General features: G+C 45.8%; 1 long non-coding RNA gene across 29 annotated transcripts in view; it reads left to right on the top strand.

Moving 5' to 3' along the window:
- Window positions 1–16533, top strand: part of LOC114017065 (uncharacterized) — a 206799-nt gene that overhangs the window by 76857 nt on the left and 113409 nt on the right. The window lies entirely within an intron of this gene.

The raw sequence follows: 16533 nt of genomic DNA, 5'->3' as shown, positions 1-16533 counted from the left end.
TGACTGCGCAGGGTCCCTGACAGTAAGAATGTGATACAGGTGAGGAACCAGAGAGCTGGTTTTTTTTTCTTCCTTACTGGGTAGTTGAAGCTCAAATATCTGATGAATCACAAGTGCAGAAAACAATGTGCACAAACAGAGATTTGAACGACTATATGTAGTTGAGTGCTGGTGTACCGGTAAGATAAGGCAAACAAGTTTTATGTACTGAGATCATTGATATTCCCATTTGTTGCATTATTCCTGTCACCTTGCTGGGGTGGGGAGGATGTTGAGCTGCACAGTGGGGTCTGCTGGGGCCCGATGCTGAGCTGCCGATGGTGTGGGACTGTTAGAGCAGCCAGCCCACCTGCGTGCCCTGCGCTGGTGCCACCCTGCTGGGTTAACGGCACTCAGCTCATTAGCAGCTTCATTGCCCTCAGAGCAGCTCATGTGGGAAAGGATGGTGCTTTCTATTGTTTGCTTGGGAATTGGAGCTGGGATTTTGAGGGAGCTGAAACAGTCTTAAGTGTGGCTGGTCTGTAAACTGTCAGAGGAGTTCAGTTGGTGTTAAAGGCGAGTCAGCCTGGGCGATCCGTTCCCTGAAGCTGGGCCGTTGAAAGCAGAGCATCCCTGGTATGGTCAGCATAAAAGGCTGAACACTGTCCATCCTTTCTAAGCACAAAACATCTGTATTCACATCTGAACAAGTTTGGAGGAAGGGGCTGTTTTACAGTTGTGGCAGGGCAATGGGGACGTGTGAATTTGTGCAGAATTTTTTAAAATATACATGTACAGCATTGCTGAGTATGCAATCAATTCTGTGTTCGGTTCTGCTGAAGTAATGTGGGTGCTGTAGTTTTTGGTGTGAAGTGTCAGACTTTCAGCTTGAGATGGGTGAGACCTTGAGGATCTGTTTCATCCCAGCTTCACTGAATACCGAGCTCTTTGAAGCTATGTATGCAAGGTCAGAATATTTTGTTGGGCATTCCATGACTGTTAAGGAAAAGTACTCTGAACTTGTGTAAGGCTTATTCAAAGAGGAAATACTTCAGATTTCAAGGTCAGCTGCTCTTGATGCAGACTGTGTGACATTTCAGGAATGAGTCATAATACTTAGGATTTTGCTATGTTTACTCTTATGTGGCATGTGGCTCGAACAGCTTGCTCCCTGCATGCTATTTTATAAAACTCTGCCTAAACTTTGTATAAATATCCCAAATTCTAGGACTTCTTAGTTTCCTTATAAGCCTGTGCTACAGTATCTGTTTAATAATATTTGTGCTTGAGCTGTCATTTCTGATGACACGTCACCCTTAGTTTATATTGCTTCCTTCCCAGTGGTCAACAGTACTAATGTCTGTGTGAATCTTAATGCATTTCCTTTTTCTTCTAATGTATAATTGTCTGAAAATTGATCAAAACAACCATCCTACTTTGGTTGTGTATTTTATTTCTGCTGAAAGGTTCAAGTGTAATGAAAATAAAATGTTCAATGAGCATTACACAGATCTTCCAGAAGGAACAGGCACATTCAACTTGTTTTGAAAGATGAATGAATACTGTTAATTTTGATATATTCTATATATATCTTCTCACTTGACAATTTTTATTTAAAGATTTTGTGCTAGGTTATTGTTGCACTTATGTTGTAGCGTCATTTCACACCAATGCATGGATCAGTAACTTAATTATAAATAGGTGGGTTTACACCAATTGTAATAGAAAGAATGTCTGCTTAGTCTCAGATACAGCGATGGTCTGGTGGCACGGTGTGTGTTCCACTTCCATTTGCCACACTGGGGCAGATTTTCCTGGGGTATTGAACTGGTGAGAGTTTTGCTTTAGGTCACATTGCAGAAGCCATGCAGCTTGGTGCAACATGGTTTGAAAGTCATGGCGGCCAGTACCAGTGCCAGCCGTGACGTTTTCAGATGTTATGCCTCTGCCGCAGAAGTTGTAATGAACACTTGCCTAAATTTGAGCAAAGATATAGATGAAAATCAGAGGGAAGTTATAAACAAAGCTGTATACTGAACTGGGCATTTATACTGATGAAAATTTCATTACTTGTATCTATCTAACCAATATCAAGAGTAACTGTATTTAATACTTATTTTTGATCAGTGACAAGACTGTTTGTAACTTCTTAGCCACTCATGCCTGTTGAAATTCACCTTTGAATTTGAACCAGTGAAGGGCTGTCTGTGTTAATTAACACTGAAAAAGGGGGCCAAATAGGAGCTGAAGAGACTTGAGGTGGTTGTGCTGATGACATCCACAGACCTCAGCGGCACTGGCCGAGTAGATCTGCATCCAGGAAAAACATTCACTGCCTCACTGGGACTGCTTCAGGAGTAATGCGCAATTCTGTGCAAGTAAGGAGTCGTAACTTAGGGTTTACAGTCATAAAGCAGGGCCTCGGGCTCCTTGCTGAGACTCTTCTCCATTGAAACCTGATGAAAAGCAACAGTATAAATCCAGCCTTCCCTGTGATCACATGCTAGAGGCAGCGCACAAGGTGCTGAGTGATGTGTAGCGCTAGGATTGCCTTCGATCCTTGTGCTCTACCTCCATTTATCTTTGGTTCCCTGTCTAATTGTCAGCTTATTAAATCAAAAATGAGTTGGGAGTGCCACGCTGGGAGGAGGCAAATGCCTGATGTCCCTTCGTACCTGAAAGAAGGCGGTGCGGAGCTGGCGTCAGGCATGTTCCCAGGAGATGACCGTCTGCAGATAGATGCACAGCATCAGGAAGGTTCACCAAAGCTGTTGGGAACTGTTTGCTTGATAGGATTATGAGGGGGGAGGATTTAGAGATGCTGTGCACAGCTATTCAGAGGTGTCTGCCTAGCCTAGAAGAGTAAAAAGGGGTGCTGGTATAAAACATTACAGGGTATTAATTTTATGCTTTATTCTTAAGCAGAAAAAGTGATAGGCATTGTTCAGCCTGAGCCCTTCGATGCATACTATTGTTAACATTAATTTTAAATCCTTTCAAAGCAGTCTTCAAAATGTCTATTAAAATATTTAATTGCAAGGTGCTTTTTCTTCTTTTCTTGCTTCATCACTCTCAAGTATATTGTTCTTTATCTCAGACTTTGACTTTGACAGCCCATGCAGGGAAGGGAGATGATCAAAGGATGCAGGAGAGTAACAGCAGCAAATCATTCAGAGCCCTGAGTCTGGGAGGTTAACTTTTGTTTGTTAGAGGATTTGTAGGGCTTGGAAAAGAAACTGGCTGCTTGTAATTCAGAATTACTACCTGAAAGCTTCAAGTTATCTTTATTGATTGTCGTTGTTATTCTCAGCATACCAGCGGAGGGGGAAGGAGCAGAAATATTTACTGGCATCCAACCTGAAGGAGATTCCTCCAGGCTATGAAGGGTGTTTAGGTACTTGCCTGCCATTGACTTTTAATGGAAAATAAATACTGTGCTACTCTTTGGGACTTTCAGAAGTTCTCTCTTACATTTATCCTAGTTTTCTCCTTTCCACACTCATTGGATTGACTCTTAAGAGCTGTGGATGCCCTTGCCTGGAGGGTTTAATCATAGGGCTTCTTAAACCAAAGAGCCCCAGGTGGGTGGCAGAGGGGGACTAGAGCAGCTCAGGAGCCCGTGCAGGGGGTGCATGCCACGGCCCGCGTAAGCCACCCGGTGATGCCTGGTGCATTGCTTACAGCTGGTGCTGAGGCCAGCAGATCTGTGCAGCAGATCTGCCTTCTGCTACACAGAGACGATCCTAGGACCAAAAAACCCCACCCTGCCATCATTCGTGGGGTATGAATATCTCTGAATCTGAATACCACCTTCTGTCCATGCCGCCTGAGGCCACTGAGGGCTGGCACATGTAGGGAGTGACACTGTGACTGCTCCTTCCCTGTGGCTGCCCGAAGGGTTTCTCACCACAGAGAGGAGAGGAGGAGAGGAAAGGCTCTGTGCGCGGTGTCCTTCTGATTGCTGGGGAAGAATTGGTGGAGAATTGAAGGTAGATGGGAAATTTTGGGGGGACTGACTATGAAATGACAGAGGTTGCTGCTGCAGGGAAGGAAGAAGCCTGGGCAGGAATTTAAATTAGATAAGCTCTGGAGAAGGTGGCCTCAGCAGACACAAGTTGCTGGGAGGTGGGATCCCTTGGGATGGTGGTCTGAGGGATGGGAAAGGGCAGGTTCTGAGAGAGAGAACCAATAAACACACAGCAGCTGAGCATCCTCCTGCACAGGGGTGGTAGGAACACAATTAAAACCATTAGAGCAGAATGAGGAGCTCCTTTAGGAATTCAAAATCTAAAGAAGTGGTACAAGAGCAGAGACACTTGAAAAGAAATGAAGGTGAAGGCATAGCACAGGCATATAATGGTAAAATGAAAAGCCTAAGGCAAAAGATGTGTTTCATTTAGCAAGTGAGTTAAAAAGCAGGAGGAAGTAGTGTTATAAATACACTGGAAATAAGGAGATAGAAGAGGAAATACAGACCTAGTGCTTGACAGAGAAGTAGCTGCTTACAAAAGTATCTAAAAGGCCTGATAACACGGTTAATTTTGACCAGAGTGTAGCATAAGGGGCCAGAACAGAAAAGAAATGGGCAAGAGTTTACTTGGATCTGCTGGATAGGTCAGGACACAGTATATGAGGAAATTCTCCTTAGAATTAGAAAGAATTAATCAAAACTATTTTTGAACAAGGAGCAATTATTTTTAACAGCTTGTGGGGCTCAGAGGAGGTCTCCAAACTATCAAAATGCAAATACAAATCCTAACTATAAAAGGAAAAAATACAGTCTAGTGTATTATTGACTAAAAAGCCTAACGAGTTTTTGGAAAGGCTCTGAAATTAATTAGTGAAAAGAATCAATCCATAACACTTGGAAGAGGTGACCAAAATCGAAACAAAACAATTGTCATGGATTTGTGGAAAGCCTATCAGATTAGTCTAATAAACTGACCTGGTGGGTGGCAGGGGAACAAATAGTTATGTACTTTGACTCTGGTATTTCCAGGCAAGCTGGAGAGACATGTCTAAGTGTAAGATGCACATATAGCTGTTTGAGAGACTTGTTTTAGGTAGTAGCTACCGTTATTTGCCTGCAAATCTGGGAGAGCTTTTCAAGGGAGAGTCCCCAAGGGACCTGTCCTGCTCTCGAGTCTGTTTTAATTGGTGATTTGTGTGGTGGAAAACTGATAACATTTGCAGATAACATGGAACAGAGGGGGATCACAGGAGCTCTGGGGGACAGAACTGAAATAAAAAAATATTTGAAAAACTGAGGACACGCTTCTGAAAACCCCAGGGTGAAATGCAGTGAAGTAAAGTATGAAGCAGTGTAGAGACGGGGGGAGTGAGTGGGGAATTCAGGAAAGGACTTGGGGGCGTTGGAGTGGCCAACAAATTAAGCATGAGTATGAAGTGCAGAGCTCTTGTCAGGGAGGGAAAGTGTTGGTATCTGCAGCGCGTTTAAACAACAGGGTCATGGGAGAAGAGAACCCGGGAAGTCATCCTGCCCGGCCCCCCCCCCCCCAGCCCCCCCCCCGCCGGTGACTCCAGCCTGGCTCCGGGGAGGGGGGAGGCAGCTGAGATGGGCAGACGTTGTCTTCTCTTTAGTCATTTGATCGGTTTAACTTACTAGAAATCTGGGCAAGGTGAGATTTATTTACCATCCTTGAAAAGTTTGCAACAAAGTTTCATTGTATAAACTAAATCAGCCTTGGGAAGATCTGCTGCTGTGTACCATGTGCAGCATCAAAACACCGGTAAGTGCCCGCAATGAAAAGCAACGGACCGCAAGCAAAAACAAGGGATCAAAATAAGGCTAGTTAGTGAAATCTCTTAATTTTTAACCTGCTATAAATAATAATTCATTACAACTTTAACCTGTCTGTGACTGCAGTTTTGCTCAATTTCAAAGCAGAGCCAGTCTTCATCACCAGTAACACAATGTACAATGACTGGCAACAAAAATTAGCATCTTGGCAAGGCGATATGAATTCATCCAGAAAATAAAAGGGGTGTCATTTGCACCATCTGCTGCACATGAATCAAAAGAGAAGAGAACAGCTGAAACCTGGAGATGTCAATATTGAAGTGCTACTGGGAGGCAAAACAGTGGCCAAGTAAACAGAGGGGCTGCCCGGCCAGTGGGCTGGGATGGCAAGGAGATGTGATCAGGCACCACCAGAAATGTTTTCCAAACATTTTCCTTCACTTGCCTTTCTTCCTTTCCATATTTTAGAACCATTAACTTGCAGGCGTGTTGTGGAAGGCAGAGTTGTAAGTGTGATCTATCCTGCAGCGCGGACTCCTCGAGGCTTGAAGGGCCAAGTGCTGCCATGTGGCAGGTTTGTGCCCTCCAGAGCTGGGAGTAAAGGCAGTGTCAGGGGTTTAATTTCTGCCCTCTGGGGCAAGATGAAACTGTTGCAGAGGAAAACCAATCAGACCAGCGTGGCTATTGGGATTCAGTTTTCTGGGTTGCATGTATGTGTGTTTGTATATAAAGGCAATACAAAATAGGTGCCTGCATGCAGCTGAAGGGGGGTGGGGGTACGTGTGCACCGCAGGGCAGCCCCACGTGTGTGTGCAGAACAGGAGTGTTGCTGTACGTACAGCCAGTGGAGCATGTCCCTGCTGTGCGGGGAGCCTCGGCCATCATGTTGCTGAGCTGTATTTCCTTAATGACTGCAAAAAATGTGATGGCAGATGTGGGCTGAGAAGTGGTACCATGTGTTCCCGGGCTGGGAAGGGGGCAGAGTGTGACATGCTGCCTGCAGCCAGTCTGCCTGATCACCTTAATAAACTGATCAAGCACACATTTCCATCTTGGCTCCCAAAAGCGTTCCCTAGCCAAATCTGTTAGAAATCTCTGTGCTTCCAGCCCAAACGTACTCAGGGCCAATTTATATTTACCCGTTCTTAGCCAATATTGTCACAGGATTCTTCCACTGTCCCAGGGCTCATCCCTGGTATGTTTGCAAAGAACAAACATTTCCCCCTGGAGCCATCTTTTCTCTGGCTAAACAAGCCATGTTACGCTTCGGTGTTGTCTTTAAGGCACTGGGCTAGAGTCTCTCAATCTTATTTACATGAAATAAAACTATACTGCACAGTTGGCTCTTTTAATGTCAACTGGACATTCACAGGGAGAAGTAACTAATCAATAGGTCTGCTCCAAAGCCCCCAGAGTCAATAGAAATTTTATTTTTACATCATTGCATGCTGAACTGAACCCAGCCAGGGGGGTGATGGAAGGAGCTGGGTTTGAGAATTTATAAATGCACACTGAATTCACGCTTGTGAAATTGAGCTTGGAGGAAAACAGATGAAGCTCTGGCGTTTTAAAAGGCAGTGCCACTTTCTAATAGTAACTGGCTACCTGGGCGTTGGGCAGAATCTGGAAAAAGACATTCTTTAAAAATCACATCAGAAGGGGTGAATACCCAGCTACAGATCCTCGTGGTCCCCAGAGCAGCTCTTCTCACAAAAAAAAAAAAATAAAATAGTTTTTAGGTGTAGCTGACACCCAAAAGTTCTTGCTGGATCTTTTGGCAAGGCGAGTGGTGGTGAGAGGCAGTGGGCGGGTGACCTCTCCTCTTCCTCTGCAAGCATGTGGAGCCATAGAAAACTTGTTGGAAACTGGGGAGATGTTTCTCCAGCTCTGAGACAGAAAGCTCAGCTGCAGAGGGGAGACTTCCAAAGTGAGAAACCCCCTGCGCCGGCCGGCAGCAGCTGGGGTGTCGGGAGCAGCCCTTGCCTCCCGTCCCACAGGGACTGGCTCCCGTGCCGCAGCCGACTCGTCCTTCTGAGCCTGTTTGACCCTCTGAGGAGCTGTCTGTCCTCCACCAACCGTGACATCTGGCAAATCATGAAATCTATGAAAAATGGAACTTCAGTCAGAAGACTGATGGAAACAACTTTTAAAAAATGTTACACCCTTGGTGCTGACATTTGCAGCAAGGAACTGCTTGCCTGGATGCTTTGAAGTGGCGCTTTTCTTCCTAAATACTGCCTTATATTTTTATAATGAGAGCATGGTGACAGTTAACTGACCCGAAAACAAAGGAGAAAAAGAAGTGATCTCATGTGGAATGAAACGTTTTATTTGATTGAAACACTGAAGCCACAAGATTTCATTTTGTGTCTAGAGCCAAGTGCAGCTCCAGGTGTTGAACCCAGCAGGATGAGCCCTTCTCAGCCCGCGCCTGCCCAGATGCTGACACCCAGTCCACAGGTGCACGGGGACCTTGTCTTCCTCCGCTCTGGTAACATTCTCGCTACATCTTGAACTGCACCACAATAAATTAATAGCAGCACTGGGGTTTACTCAAAGAATGCATGTGTTGTCTTAGCGGGTGCTACCTGGCCCCTTGAGGCCGCCCTTGTGTGGTGCGTCGCGCTGTGCTCCTGCTGGCCAAGCATCCCTGAGTCTGATGGACGGGACATTGCAGGTGGGGAGGGACGGGTGGACTTTATACCTCTGGAATAAAATATGAATTACTTAAACACCCTTGTATTTAATTTACAAGTAATTACCTCTTGCACAGACAAAATCGCCTCTGATTGAAAGCCAGCAAGATAAATGGTAACTGGAAGTTGGTGTAGTTTTTTTACCAGTTCACTGAACCATTTTAAACAGGTATTGATGTCTACATTATCATAAATTGTTATATACAGTGAAGGAGCCAGGCTGTGGGGTTGGGTGATTAACGGTGAAAGCTGGGACTGCTGCAGACTGAAACTTCATATCCCGTGGAATATTTATTTGTAGTCAGTGCTGTTGGTTTTGGTACTGTTCATAGCTTCTTCCGAAGGAAGCCTGTAGCATGAAGAGTTGCACACCCCGAGGGCTGGCTCTATTTGGTGCTGAGGCTGGGAGCGGGGCCGGAGGCGCTGGGGTTAGCTGCCTTCTCCCACACGAGTGTTCCTGAGAGCACTTTAGGACAGCATGCAGGATTAAAAACATGGTAGATTAGGAAGCTGGGATTCATCTCCCTCAGTTTTTGAATGTAGAACTTCAGTGTTTTGTCTTCGGTAAGGACTTTGCTCTCCCTGTGATCACAGTAGCAGACGGGTGATGCTCGCAGTGCCCATCCCCAGCGGCGCATGGAGCACAGAGGGGTGCCCCGTCCCTGTGCCCACCCTGCTGGCAGTGATACCCTCTGGGGCTTAACTGAGGTGAAGTGCAAGGGTCACCGGGTGCTCCCCAGCACAGGTTATGAGCTGTGTCATGTGTGAGCAGCCAGGGCTGTAATAGAGTAAGGGATTCTGCAGGCAGGTGGCAAGGCGATGATGGCGAACTGTAAAACAGCATCATAAAAGCAACCTCATAAAAAACTAAAGATGCTTGAGAAACTGCTGGTGTGTTGTGGTTTCCTGCAGGAGAACCAGCCCTGCTCCACTTGGTTCGGGCATTGCTGCGGTGCGGGGCCGTGCTCTGCATGCCTGGCTCAGTGCCGGCGGGCATCCCACCATCCCACCGCTCTCCTGCACATGCGGGCAGGTTTGCTGGCGTCACAATGCCTTTGTTTTGTGTTTTAGAACAGAATCACCAGTGAAATGTAAAATACAGCAAGGACTATACATTTGAAAACTTAGAGCTGCAGCTGATATAAGCAATCAGGTACCGTGGTTTCAGTCACTTTTTATTCTAGAGGAACAGACCTGGCTTTAAATCTTTTTGTGTAAGTTAGAGAAGCTGGGGGGCACAGGGAGGGAAGGTTACTTGTTTTCCAGACCTCTCAGTGAGAGCATTTCCTATTGTACGGAAGAAGGAGGTCCTGACACCAGCTAACTGGGAATTACAGCCTAGGTTTTGCTGCTGTTTTTTTCTGCTGATATTCCCACGGCTGGTGCGTATCTGTTGTGTTCATTCTGGAAGTATTCTGAAGTGGATCTGGAATCCTACTTTATTAAGAAATGTCAGTTTTTGCACACATACGACATTTCTGGTGTACGTCCCTTTCCTAGCAATCAGGGCATTTACTGTAGAAATCAAAGGTACGGTTACTGAAAGCAGGTAAGAGCTGAGTGCGGTACGAACGGTGGGCGAAAGAAGCAGGAGTGCTCATGTTTGCAATGGTTTTTCTGTTCTTATGCAGAGCAGCGAAATGTCAGTGCTCCCGTGGGACTTCAGGCATCGTGGAGCTAAGCCGTGTCTGTAACAGGGAGTTGGTCTGGCTCGCTGGATCCAGGGCATGGGGAATAATCCTGTCTCCCAAACTTTGCAGCGCTGCTGGTTCTCGTGGCTGGTGCTGTCCTCAGGGATGTCAGACCCTCAGCCTCCCGTGCTGCTCATTTCCTTGGGTCTTCTAGCTGTTTGTATGCCTTTAGTCCTTAATTGTCTTACAGTAATAAAGTAATGGGTTCATGCAGTTGCTAATAGGGGCACCATTATATTTGCCCTTTTTAGCAATTGACACATTGCAGAGTCCTCAACTGTGCCAATTTTTCACAGGGAGAACGTTCCATTGTCCAGGTTCTGGAATCTGCAATGAATACATTTAAATTCATTACTTGTGCACAATCCCCATCAGCCCATCGACTTGATTATTGCTCTTATTGTGACACTAATGTTTCTTGTCCCGTTTGAGTTTACTCAGTTTTGGACTCGTTACAGGATTAGCATGGATGTTTCCTTGCCTTTGATTGAAAGCAACAACTCGTATGAAAATTGCTTTCAAAATTCTGGTTTTGTGAATGTTATCTTGCAGCACTTTAAAAAAGATACCACTGGAGGCTTATAGAGATTACACATTAGAAAAAGAGTCAATGGTTTGATTTTTAAAACAGGAAACAGTTAATCTGCAGTTTTACTTGCCTGTCAGGTTAGCCTGAGTACTTCACCCAGTTGCAATGTGCTGGCAGTCACACCGTAATATTAAATATTGATGTTATTACAGAAGACTTGGTTTGATGTTACTACAGAGTATTTGACTTTTTCTTTTATTATTCATTGTGCCTCCATGTTTAGTAGTTTCTCCAGTGGTTACAGCTTTGTTATGTGGGCAGGTGGGATGTGACTTGCAGGGGCTGGCTTTGCTGGTCTGAGAGAAGGCGATGAAGAACGTGGAAGTTACTCCAAAGGGAGGGCTTTCTAGGATGTTGGTGCTGAGGAGATGAGGATGGCGGGATGTCTCAGGGCCATTTCTCCAGCTCTATTTTCCACATCCTTCACAGTTTGGATCAAGCAGCCTGCGGCAGCCGAGGGCACCGGCAGTCCAGCGGTGACTGCCTGGCAGGACCACGGTGCTGGGCATGGCCATGGCATCACCACAGCCCGGGGCCCCAGGGCACGGCATGGGGTCCTCCCCTGGGTGCTCCCAGCATGGCTCCTCCGCCACCCCTGGCCGGGCACTGTCTTCTGCCATCGGAGCTTTTAGCAGCGTGCTCCCTTCTTAGTTCGAGTTGGCTACTCTAAATGCCAAGAAGAGGAAGCAGCTTCTGCTAAATTATTTTCATTATTAGAATTCTGAATACATTAATATCTGCAAAACAATGTATCTTAGGTAATGAATTGGACATTGAGAAATTAGGACTATGCAGAGTTACAAATTTTAACTGTCATAAGCACAGCCCCCCAAATACTTTCGATCAGTTCATGCTGTGATTTATGCAGAAGACATTTAATGCTGATGAAAATGTCATCATAATAGGTTATATTGCTGCTTATCATCCTGTCTTCTCATGTGAAGAGCACATCCTATTATAATGTAGATGGTGTGAACACTTGAGTGGACACAGAGAGTACCCCTCGAAAGGCCGTGTCTTATCCCAAAGAGGAGGCTGTATGCAGAAAACCCACCGACGCTTGGCACCTGAAGATCCAGGTGAAGCAAGTTGTGGTCAGTGCAGGGTTGTACGGATTTAACAAGGCTTTGAGAACCTGGTCGCTGCCCGAGGTGCAGGACTTCTGCAGACACCACAGAGGTGTGGGGGGTGGGAGGCAGAGGACCCTCATCCTCCTTGGCACTAGTTTGTCTCGGTGCCCAGGTTCTGCCTGCCTGAGGGCAGTTCTCACAGCTTCGAGGTGCCTGGGGTGGACCTCAGCTCCTGCAGTAACTTCCTCTGTAGTTATAAAGTGCCGTATGGTGATGGTGAGGCTGGAGAGCTTTCTGACCAGCCTCGAATCTGCCCTTTTGCAAATTAAGTTACAAAATTCCTCTGAATTTCTGAATCAAGACTGTAATTCTCTTTGGCCAGAAATTTAAAGGGAATTGATAAAAGGATAGAAAGAAATCCAAACCGACAATGTTCCTTTCAAGCAGTTCCCATGGTACATACCCCTGCCTGGTAAAAGCGAATGCCTGTTTCTAGTCTGGTTTTGTTTAGTTTCTGGTCCCCTGTGCCTTGTTATGCTTTTTACTTTACATTTAAAAGCTACCTATCCTCAGAAACGCCTCTTCTGTGTAGATTTTGGACTCAGCCATCTCTTGGAAAAAGCGAGTAGACTGAGATTCTCGAGTCATCGGTCTCAAATGATTTTTTGTGACTGATTTCCTGAGTCTTTTTCTGTGTTATTCCTTCAGGCTGCACAGGAGAAGAGCCCCCTGCCCCCCCTCTGCCACCCAGGCTCTGCAGCTGGCGAGGTGCCGCGTGGGTTTGCGGTGGGTGCCATGCCAGAGGACACGCTGCCCTCGGCTGCAGTGGGCTGTGCCGGGCGGGCCGAGCATCACCCACCAGCACCCAGCCGGATGCAGGCACACGCTGCTGTCTGGCCATCCAGCGTGGGGCACATGGGGTCTGGGGGGTGCAGCATCCCCTGTACCACGCTCCCGACCCACCAGGCCGTATGCTGGGTGCACATGGCGAGCTGTGGAGGCAACAGAAGTTGTTCCAAGCACATCTCTCCTTTTAGCTAATCAGGTATCCAGAGAGGCTGTTCCAAGTTTAACAGATAATGTAATGTAGCAGACAGGAAAACACAGACACGGGCAAAAGCATTTTTGCCTTTTTAGAAAACCTTTGAAATGGCAGAAGTCCAATGAGATAAAGGATGGCCAGCATTAATTTTACATTTTACAGTTTGGAGAAAAAAGGAGTAGGAAAGCAGAGAGCCAACTCACGAGGCTACAACAGCATTATTTTCCTCCTCCATCTGTTTTTTTTTAAAGGAGGAACTCACTGTCTCCGTGTAATTGTGCAGCCCTTCCTGCTTATGTGCTGAGACTTTCAATGCCCTCGGAACGAATGCTGTCGCTCCTGCAGCATGGGCTCGGGAGCTGGTCTGCTGCTTCCCTCTCTCCCTGAGGGTCTTCGGTATATTGTTTATCCACACTTCGTGACTTGGTCAGCTCTGCGCCAGTCCTCTTGGTAGAGGGTTCACTGAGCTGTCCTCGTTGTGTGCCGGCTGGTGGGGAGCCCCCGAGACCCTCTGCCAGGGTCTGTGTCTCAGTGCAGCACAATGCAGTGGTAGAAAACACGCAGCGTCCAGCGCGCCTCTTCCCCTTGCAGTTTAGTGCACTCTGTTGCAGCGCCAGGAAAACAATAATAATGATTAATTATATATATTAAAAAAATCCTGTCATTTAAATAATTCATAGACTGCTTTCTCATAACTAGCTCAAACCTGTGGCAGGACTGGGTCTGCCAGACTCACAGCAGTTATGGGCTTTGGGGCTCGGAGCAACCAGGTCCAGTGGAAGGTGTCCCTGACCATGGCAGGGGGGTGGAACTAGATGATCTTTAAGGTCCCTTCTGACCCAAACAGTTCTGTGATTTTATGATTCTGTGATTTTATGTTACATACACCAGTGTCTGGAGGAGTCTCTGTCTTACGTGGGGCAGGCTACTCTAACTCCTGTGCACATATTACCAGGTGGTGCCTATATTTCTACTTAGAACTAGTAGAGAAGGATGTTTGTAGCAACACCTTTTAGGATGACAGCTCAACAGCTTTACAGTTGGTCAAAATATTTTCAGTGCTTGTAATTAAAAAAAACAACAAACAACAGTTCTTTCAAAAGACTTGCACGCTTCCCAGCCAGCAGCTGTGAATACTCTCACCAGGTTCAAAGGAACATGTCTGAGTGCCTGGCTGAGTGAAATCTTCATCTAAAAGTACACAAGATGCCAAAGGAGAGGTCTGCAGAGATGTGAATAATTACACTCATAATTAGTTCAAAGTGTTTCCACGTGCTTTCTGGCAAGGTCATTTCCAGTGTAATCTGTGGAGGTCTCATCTCCTCTCTGACCACACAACACAAAGCCTTTAGTTGGTCTGTGAGCTGCTGGGGAAACCAGCCGTGCTCTGGGCTGCGCGTAGTGTAGGTGCAGCTAAAGGTGCTCCTGGGCTTACAGCAGTGTCCATGTTTGCAACAGCAAGTTTTGTCCGATCTCTGTTGTGTTCACCACACTGTTTTCCTGCTAATTTTTCCCCAGTTTCTTTGTTTCTTCCTTTCAGGTTTGGATTTATTTTCCTTTCAGTTGTAGATTGCTGAAACTTTCTCTGGCTGAATTTTAGCAACCTTGGAAATCTGGCTGAACCTTTGTTTTACTTTGGCTTCCCTTTCTGGATCCTGTTTGTAAGGTCATTTCTTCCCAGCACTGCAAAAATCGCTTTCCTTAATAGATTTAGTTGGCCACATTTATTTTTTGTTCCACCACTTTTTACTCAGGCTGGACTAACATGAAGTGTTGTAACAGTGTCTCTGCACACGTGGATTTGACATTGAGTGACAAAACCCATTAGGAAATTATATCCCCTCTGAAACTGATACACGCGCAGTTCTACCAGTCATTCTGTGTCATGGAAGAGTGTGTTCTCTTGCAGCAGACACAGAGCAGATGGTCAAATCTATAAAATAGGCAACGTCCAGCCAAGTCTAGATCCCAGATATCCTTGATTAATTGTCTCATCCATCTCTGGCTGAGCAGAGGTCAAAGGAACCCTTTCTTAGGCAGCAGCTTCCTTCTCAGTTAGCCTGCACTGGTGTGGCATCAAAGCAGAACTCCAAAGGAGAGGTGGGGGTGGGGGAGAAGAGCAAAGGGTGAATGAGCTGGAAAAGGCAGGAAATTCTGGTGCAGGTACAGCCTGAAGTTTGCCTGGAAGACCTGAATTCCTAACCTGCCCCCGCCCCCCTGCCTTTACTGTCTTCCTGCTCCTCTACTCCCCCCCCCCCCCCAAAAAAAAAAAAAAAAAACCACCAACAAAAAAACCACCAAAAAACAAAACAAATCAAAAAGAGGTAATTTTGCACAGTGGAGCTTTTTATGAGAATTTTTTTTTTTTTATGATTCTCCTGAGCCAGAAAACAACGTAAGCCCAACTTTATTGTGATAAATTGCATTGCTATCCCCAGCCACTAATCAAATGGGATATATAATTAGGGATTTGTAGAGTTAACTGTTAGAGGTGAAGCTGAATCCTCTGAAATGACTGGCAGAGTTTGTCACTAGCCATCTCTCCAGCTGCTGAGGTGGCACAGGCGGGATGCACACATGTGAATGTTGCTCCTAGAAGCATGACTGACTGCAGCGATGTAGCAAGCGGTGCACTAGGCTGGGCCTTCAGGAGTACAACAAGGATGCTTCTCTTATTCTCCATCCTAAGCTGCCCTATGTTCTTACAGTCTTTAATGTGCCTGTAATGTGCTTTGATTTTATTGGCACAAACTTAATGAATGGTGCATGATTTGTGTAGAAGAGAAGAGTAATACCTGTCCCTTTCTCTTTTCTCTGATTCAGCATTACAATGCTTTAGTGACAGATCATTAACCCAATTCTGCAGATGCTGCAGGAGCAGAGAACCAAAACACGTCACCTAGCCCTGTGCCCCACTGTTGAACAACAAGCAACAAATAGGTGTAGATGGGATGGGGGAAGAAATCCACGGGCTCTGGACGGTGCAGGCCAGTGTCGGAAACCCTAGCGTCAGCAATGATCTCATGATGGAGGTGTTTTTATATGTACTGTACAAATGCAAATAGTTGACATTGGTTTCTTTGCCTGTTTTTCAGTGGTTTGCATGAAATCATTGGTATTTACACAGTAGGAGAGACAGGGAGAGAAGTTTCATGGTTATATGTGGACAAAGGAAAAACCACCAAGATACCTGAATGCAGAGGTGGAAAGCAGGGCATTAAAACAAAGGTTGCATCAGTTTCCCAAGGTTTGAGTTGACATTTTCAGCCACTCAGAATCATACGGCAAGCTCAGCAGGCCCCCATTGTGGGCTGCATATGACACGAGTCACATTTTGTGACATGCCCAAGCCATATTCCTTCAGGCTTTGTGCCTGCCAGTCCATTTGGCTTGTCAGAATTGACAATAAAAAATTCAGGCTGGTGTGAGCAAAGTTAAAATGTTTGTGTTGTCCAAACTGACACATCCTGACTCTTCACCAAACTGATGTTCAGAAGAATAGCAAGTCTTTCAGGTATCTGGAAACAGTGATGCTGGAGGGCCCAGACTGTACAGCTTGCTGCTATCTTGAGGGTGATACTGATAAGTAATATTTTTTTAAAAAGGGTTAAAAAAGTGTTTTTCATTGGGACGATCTATGAGCATTTGTACCAGCAGAGCTTTTTCCAAGCAGTTTTCGAGAACCATATGTTCTCAGCATTTCTG

The sequence above is a fragment of the Falco cherrug genome, chromosome 4 (assembly GCF_023634085.1).
Source record: "Falco cherrug isolate bFalChe1 chromosome 4, bFalChe1.pri, whole genome shotgun sequence".
NCBI classification, from domain to species: domain Eukaryota; kingdom Metazoa; phylum Chordata; class Aves; order Falconiformes; family Falconidae; genus Falco; species Falco cherrug.
The sequence above is the reverse complement of the archived record's forward strand: the minus strand, read 5'-3'. Positions and strand labels throughout refer to the sequence as shown.